This window comes from Phyllopteryx taeniolatus, chromosome 20 (assembly GCF_024500385.1).
Source record: "Phyllopteryx taeniolatus isolate TA_2022b chromosome 20, UOR_Ptae_1.2, whole genome shotgun sequence".
Classification (NCBI taxonomy): Eukaryota; Metazoa; Chordata; class Actinopteri; order Syngnathiformes; family Syngnathidae; genus Phyllopteryx; species Phyllopteryx taeniolatus.
Window position 1 is genome coordinate 10,161,727 of NC_084521.1, and position 8,311 is coordinate 10,170,037.

An 8,311-nucleotide genomic window follows, 5' to 3' on the forward strand; every position below is an offset into this window, starting at 1 on the left:
ATCATTTGAAAGAAAATTTCAATTTCCCACAGGCGTATTAATTGGGCTGCTTTCCCCTTATTAAACAGTCTCCCTCCCCTCCCCCCCATCCTAACTAACAGTGATTACATGCATATATGGTCAAACTCAGACCATTGCTTAGTGACAATGTGAAATGTAATTTGAAAGCGGTAAAAAAAAAAAAATTCAACCTGAATCACCTTTCCTCCCCACAGACCCTCCCAGAATAATTATACTTAACTTAAACCAGCATGCTTAATTTGTTTTACCTCCTCCGCCTGTGCACATAAAAAAAGACACCTTGTATCCCATCATTGTAATTTCCTCACACACCAATGGGTGCACGGTTCACTGTGACTTCTCTCCCCATCTGCATGAAATTAGTAAATTCAATAATTTGGGTTGATTTAAGAATGCATGGGGAGACTGAAAGGGTCATATGCACATAGGTAATCAATACTAATTACCATTTCATTTCTCCACCCTCACTTTCTTTTCTGCTGGAATCTGATCTCATTGGGCTGATTAAAGGTTGCAAATGAAGGCTCCTCACTTTAGGATTCTCATCAAATCCCCCGCCGAATTGTGAGTAACTTTATCTTCATTTAATTCTACATCATCTTCAGACAAGGCTGCAATTATAACGTCGGCATGGATATTCCAAACTCGTGTTCATATTGACCTTTTTAGATTAAAACACATTCTGAAGATCACATTCTGTATGGTTTCTAGATGTTCTGGTTGGATTAAAATACAGTAGAAATCCTCCAAAAGTCATCATTTTAAGTTAATTAAAAATAAGCTTAAATAGTCAAACAAAACCACATCCACATCTGTGTTTTGTGTTATTCATTTTTGTCTGTTGCTACCACAGCAGCCAGTGATGGCATAATGGAAACGTGATGATAACCGTAGAACTACTTATCGTGACACAGCAAAGCTGCTCAGTAGAATATGAGCAATATAATTGAATAAATATAAATACTATACGCACAAGAAAAGCACGCGCTAAAATAAATGGCGTGACTGGAATGACACTGACCAGAGAGGCTTAACGACTAATGGCAAATCGTTTACTGCACTACCTGTGTCACTACCAAATTGACTAGAAAGTTTTTAATAAGTACAATGAACCCGCCGCATATTCACAGTTCAGCATTCGCAGATTTTTCTAGGGAAATCTATTCTCCGTTATTTGCTGAAAAACTCACTAAATGTGTTTTTATGCCCAGAATATTGCTTCAGGGCCATCTTGGGGCCAAGGAACTATTATGTTGAAGTGAGGAGAAAAGATTTCCCCATTTCTATGAGCTTTGTCTAATAGATGTTTTGCTGCCATCTTGTGGTATCAAGAGGCAATTACAAACCTTTTTGGGCGGGCGTCAATTGCCGATTTTTGCGAATCACAGCAGGGCTATCCCCAATAAATAGTGGGGGAACGCCGTACAAACCAAAGAATTAACCTTTACCTAAACTCAAGATGTGTTATTTTATGGTGTGTCAGCAACGCTATAGGAATGATGTTGCAAAAGATGTATTTCAAACCCAAACTACAAGTTTTCCCCCTCAGTGTGGGGGAGACAATTGACCAGCACGTTTACAAAGAGATCCTTTGCTTCATTCCGTGTGTGAGAAAAGGCAAGAGTTGCGGCAAGACATTTTGTGGAGACCAATATTTGTTTAGGGGGGCTAGGACAATAACCCTTCGCCAATAACACATATTACAATATATTTCTGGTGGGCGGGGGGGGGCTTGAGAAGTTTTAAGGGGGGGCTGAAGCCCCCCTAAAATGGGCCTAGTGACGCCACTGGGACAGGGTCGTCCTCGCAAACGGGCTAATTTCTGCAAGAAAATAAATCGTAGGGCTATTTTGACAAAATCATGTCACAGACGTGTTGTGTTGATGTTATTTAGACGCCTGGGGAAAACTTTAAATGAGGAAAAAAAAAAGAGCATGGCCTGTTTCCTTTGATTACGAAACTAACTACCTGTGCAGTTTTCTATGGGAACAAATTGAAAGTCAACCATTGTCACGAATCATGTTAAACTTCGGAAGTTCCACTGTACCTCACTATAAAGAGCGACAATAAGTCACCTTACCTTGAAAGAAGCAATCATTCCCCCATTTAGATTAACAACAAAACATGCAAAAAACAAACAAGAACCTCCGGAGCTCGAAGTTGCAAAGCTGTAAATGTACAGCTTTTTCAGTCACTGCAGTCCCAATTGGCTGCGTTGGAAACTTTGCTGCTTCCAGACACTGCATAAAGGATTTGATCCAGCTTACGCAAATGAGAGGCGCTCTGGCTTAAAACAAGTCCAGCGAGTTGCTCTCCAATTTAGGCTTCCCGCAGTACTCATCTGAGAATCTCCTTTTGACAATTAAGACATCCATGGAGGCATGGAAAGCTCTCAATTCCATTAGCCTCTGTGCTGTTTCACTCTATCTATCCACTGAGCCTTAACTTACTTATTAGTACAAGGCTGCCGTATTTTGTTAGGGAAGCGATTAGTGAAAACTACATGAAAAGGCAATTTCCCCCCTTCTCTCCCTTCACTCTCATTGAGATGAGACAGATCTAAAGAATGGCATTTGCGCGCTAATGAAATTCGCTCTGCATCATTTCAGATGTTAATCTTTGGGAGAAAGTGACTTGTGTCTTTATTTACTCGTTTCTGGGTGACAAATGGCCGCAGTTGGCTGAAAATTACATCGGCGGCTCAGACTTGAACCGGCGGCTGGGAGCGTCAGCTTAGTGACTGCAGCGCCACTTTGATGCATTGGCGTTAATATCTGCCTGACATTTCTCAGCACAGATTTTCATCACTGGATTCATCTGTACATTTGGAGCAATGTGATAAATGAGTCAGGACTATCATTCCCCCCCTCTCTTTCCTCTCCTCTGCATAGTAAGGTTACGTGTGTTTGTGTGCAAAACGTGGATTTAAGGATTTAAAACATTTCGCAAGATGTTCGTGTATGCGATTTAGTTCTTTTTTTCCTCGTATTTTGTTGTCGCCTCCACACCCTGATGTGCCAAAGCAAACGGCAATGTGGCGTCCATGCACTTGTGACACAAAATAGACGGCGGCGTTAATGGAACTGACATTAATTTGACAGATCGCTCACTAACATGCAAAGTCACTCGCAGTTCATAAGAATAATATTAACTCGGAATTAACATGCAAGGCTGTCTGTTGTGCCAGATGCCAGGCGATTTACAGAGCTGGCGCTGCAACCTGTCTTTCTGGGCCACGAGTGGATCGTGAATCATACCCAAAGATTGTGCTCGGTAAGACGAGCTTAATTCTTACTGTCTGCCAGTGTATGCGCATATACAGTATTTACATATATCACTAGACTGCTGACACACTGGCTGCAGGGAGACACTTAGTTGCACAGACACCAGCGAGCATTCTTGAAAAGCTAGGATTCTTGGTGAGAATAGTCTGCACCAGTAAATTACGATAACGCCGTGAGAACTCTGTGGAAATAAACCCTATTTTGGCTGCTGGCGTAGTAGTAGTAGTGGCAGGCCAGTGTACACTGGGTAAGCATGTCTGCCTCATGGCTAACCAAAAGTGTGCAAATAATGTGATGCATCCATGGATTATTTACATAATGTATTTAGTTATATATCTATTTACTCAAAATTTAAGGTTTTCTTTTTATTTTATTTCCTTTTTTTGCTTTGTGTTGCAAGTCAAAATTTGTATCAAAAAGAGGTCAAATACAAAATGAAAACAGCTGCAAGGAGCATGGAGCAGATGCTAACACTTAAGGCACACATCAACATACATTGAACCCATGCATATTTGCGGTTCAGCATTCGTGAATTTCCCTATTTGTGTGTTGTTGTTCTTTTTTGTAACCTATCCTCCGTTATTCACTGAAAAACTCACCTATTAACTGTTTTTTGTTTTTTGCAAACGCAATAACAGTATTGCTTTGACACCATCTGGTGGGATCTTGCTGTCCATGCGAGTTGAGAGCTTCATTTAGGCCAAAGCAGTCCTTTGGCCCCTTCTTGGGGCATCTATAGGCAATTACAGTACAGTATAAACCTCTTAGGGGTAGGTGTCAATTCCTCGCAGATTTCACTGTTCATGGCAGGTTCCCTATTCCCTGCCAATAGCATATGTGTCGGCTTAATTACACTTCATAAAACCAGTGTTTTTCTTTAGATTTCTTTCATCCATCCATCCATTTTCTGAGCCGCTTCTCCTCACTAGGGTCGCGGGCGTGCTGGAGCCTATCCCAGCTGTCATCGGGCAGGAGGCGGGGTACACCCTGAACTGGTTGCCAGCCAATAGATTTCTTTCAGTGTTTTTTTTTTTTTTTTTTTTTTTTTAAAGGGCTGGATCGAGTTATTGGCATTTGAATTGAAATGGGAGAAAATTGGTTTAATATGCAAATAAATAGAGTTACGAGCTTGATCAGGGAACAAATTAAACTCGTAAATCAGTATATTCTGTTGGAGATACTTGAGTTTCAAGGGTGCAAACAATTACGACCACCACTGCAGTTTGGGTGAGACGCATAACATGTTGATCACTGCGACGCGAATATAGTTTTTCCAGCATGATGAACCGCTAGCGTGCCCTTGAGCCCAACATGCACACACAAAAACACACACTCACACATATATAATAGGTGTAGCCAACGGCTGACGGCTATTTAGTCCCAGCCATTAACACTAATCAAAACCCCCTTCACCTGATAAGAGCCGTAGGGGTCATCTACCAACTACGAGCGGACAGTTTACTCTTTGCTAATACTGACCAGGCTTAAACAAGGTGCCACTGGCGGAACGCAAGGAGGTGATGAAGAGATCCGAGTACAACATTAATTCTTTTGGAAAGTGAAAGAGAGCACAATAGATTGCAGAGATTGTGTCGCAAACGGGCAAGAGCACATTTGAAATACATTTATTGAACATGCCCTCACAAAGACACAACATGCAAGGTTGCACATATCACATCAAAGCGCACACATTCAACCAAAGACAAACAGTTTCCATGGTTTCAGAGGAAATTGGATAATGTTGGTATCCTGACGATTTTTACGCCAGGAATTTTATGCCTCTGATGAGTGTAAACCACACAGAAAAAGGTAGTACATGGGCGCCACAGCCTACAGTCCATTGCAACGTGACCACAATCCGTTGGAGGCTCTTTGAGCTTTGATTTAATCATTTTCGATATGAATTTTCACCATAGGAAATAATGGGAATAAATATTGTACATTTAAAGGATCACATTATTGCCAACAAAAAAAAAACCACTGTAAAGGTTATATCATTTGTATTCAAACAATTGTGTCTGTGTGAGAATGTAATGATTGACATGACAGAATAAACAATGTCGGCACGTCAGATTGCGTAACAGAATTCACCAATGAGTGGTCATGCTTGTAATGATTGACACATAAACTGCCCAATGAATGCATGAAATGTGAGTGAGATGCCAGAAGGCAGGACAAAAAGAGATATGTGGTATATGGCAACATCCATGCATCCCGTCTCTTTTGGCAGCATACTTTTTGCTTCTTGCTTAACCATGACTATCATTGTTGCCTCTCTTCGCAGCATGAAGATTGGTCTTTTTTTTTTGTTGCTGTTGCGACAGTGTGCGTGTTGAAATATGGATTTTTCAGGATTACAGTATTCACGCTAATCCAGTCACCGTACAAGGTTAGAAAGTTACACACTAGGGTGACAGCATGTTGATAAGGTCAAGGATTACAAAATAAAAATAAAAAAACCTGTTGATTGACTCACTTTTAAGGAATAAATTCTGCACAAAATAACATTATGCTGACCATAAACATTGTTGTAAACTGACCAAACATTAAGTCTAAAATGTTATGTGGTGTTGTGGAACACTGACTGTGTCGAGGCAAGTCCCGCAGCGAGTCACACATAAATGTACGCACAGGTGCCTATACAATATGGATTGATTATTGACCATACCTCATGAAAGATGCAGTTATGTATATGAGCTTTGGGTGAGTGAGTGCAGGCCACAGGGTCAAAACAACCCACCGTACTCAAACTTCAGCTCTTCCCTGCGACACAAACCCTCCGGTGTCATGATGATTTACTAAAACAAAATCACAGACTGCAGTCTTCATTTCATTAGTCAAAACTGTCACAATAAATATTCCTCAATGATTTTCTTTTTTCACGATGGAGATGAGACACTGACTGATTGCAGCAAAGAGTCGCTGTTTAAATCTCCATGCGGGGGAAAAAGGGATTGGCATAGTGGAGGCAGATAGAGCAACAAAAAAAAAACATTATATTCAATCGTAAGATTAAAAAAAAAAAAAAATAATCAAAAATAGAAAGTATGATATTAAATATTAAATGGCATCTGCCCTTTTGCCCTTGATGCCCAAGATACCTCTTAGTATTTAACATTTTTATTTCTTTATTATTTTTTTTTAACGTGTGCGCGAGTGTCTGGGACGTTTCATCAACAAAATAAAATGTAACCGTGCTGCGTCAGCTGCTCATCCACGAGTGCGAGTCATGTTTATCAGACATAAAAGTTTCAACAGACTCAGAGGCGCCGTAACAGAGTAGGGAAACAAGGCACCATTGATTATGTCTCCTACTATGTCCTACTCATACACACAAAGAACAATTTTAAAGCCATTAAAACTATTGAATTCATTTTTCACATGTGACTGCACGCAGTTCCGAGCCGCTCGTGAATACATCATAAATTATGGCGCGGACGTCAAGGAGCATCGCAGCTGATCAAAATAGAACAAACAAGCCATGTAAGTGCAGGAACACTTTTACATGTTCATGTAGACAATGTATGACAAAGTAATAGGACATTTTAACGTTCGGTGTTAATGTGGAGTGAATCGGTGATTGTTAAACGGGAGACCGATGAAAGGCTGATATTGCTACCTGCAGTATATTAGCTTGCTTGCTTGCTAGTTATTTTAATCATACAATCTTTGCGCATAGCTAATTATGGAGCATTGTTATGAATATTATTGATGCTAAAACCTCTTCAAAGTTTTTGGTGGGTGACGAGCCAGCACTTTTTGGGAATGACTGGGTTAGTGTTTGATTCAAAACATGTCAGAAAAGAGCCAAAACTGACGATCACTTTACCAAAAGCTCAAGTCCATGAATGTCTTGCATTGCTTAAAACGCAAAGGTAATTGGTTTGCTTTCCAGAGGACTAAGGAAATCAGAAAGTAGTCCAATTTGACAGAAAATCTGAGAATTTGGACTCTTTGAAAATTCCTTCTTATCTTGTGTCATCATTGGACATTTAATTATCGGTCCAGTTCTGATTTATTGTCATTGTATTCAAACTCTGTAGAAGTTCTGAAAAGCTCATTCATGCATTTTCCTTTTATGATAATGGTTTGGTAAATTCAGTCAAGGTCAGGAGTATTAGAAATGTGTTGTTGAGATATTCTGCAGAAGGTGCTTAATTGATGTCTCACTTTACAGTGTAAAAAAACAACAACCCTAAAACCCATATAAGTACAAAGTAATTCAAGGCAGAGAAGCAAAGCTATGCTCTAGATGGAGAATGTGAGGTGGACCACATTCTAACATCAATTTCTCTACAGTGTTTCACTGAAAACAACGGTTTTAAAGAATAAATCCACTAACATCTACGGACATCCTTTCTTATTCTGTTTTCATAAAAAACTGAATAAGTTGGCGTTACCAACTCTTATTCCATGTGCTCCCCTTTTAACTTTGAGCACCTGCCCCTCCAAAGGTCTTTTCACGCTCCTGATGTGAAACAACATAGACGGGCCAACGAAAGTTAGCATGCATTTTTAAGTAGTTACAAACCTTCAAACAATTGCTACTTTAACACACACAGAGCAACAACACATACAAACAAAGCATACAGCAATACTCACAGGCATATACTATATTCTCTCTGCTCTGTGGGAACGACGACTATTACTGAAGCTAGGTTGGGGACCTTCTTAGGTGGCATCCTTTCTAATAGACCTGCTTGTTGTGGCACAATATGGTACTACACTGGCGGTGTGCAACAAGCGACAAGACAAACACTATGAGAAAAATTAGAGATACAATATAATAATAACGTGCATGCAAGGAGACAACCAGGTTGGTGGCTGCTAAGAAATGCCTGACTATTTTTCTTAAGTGAGGTCTGTTGCTTTATTGTTGCTGCCATAACCAGACAAGCTGTTCAAAGCTATGCTCTCGCTCACTGATGCCCGTTTTCTTCAAACCATGGATGGATTTCTGACCTGGAAGCAAGTTGGTGTTTAACAAAAACTGAAAAGTTGCACAG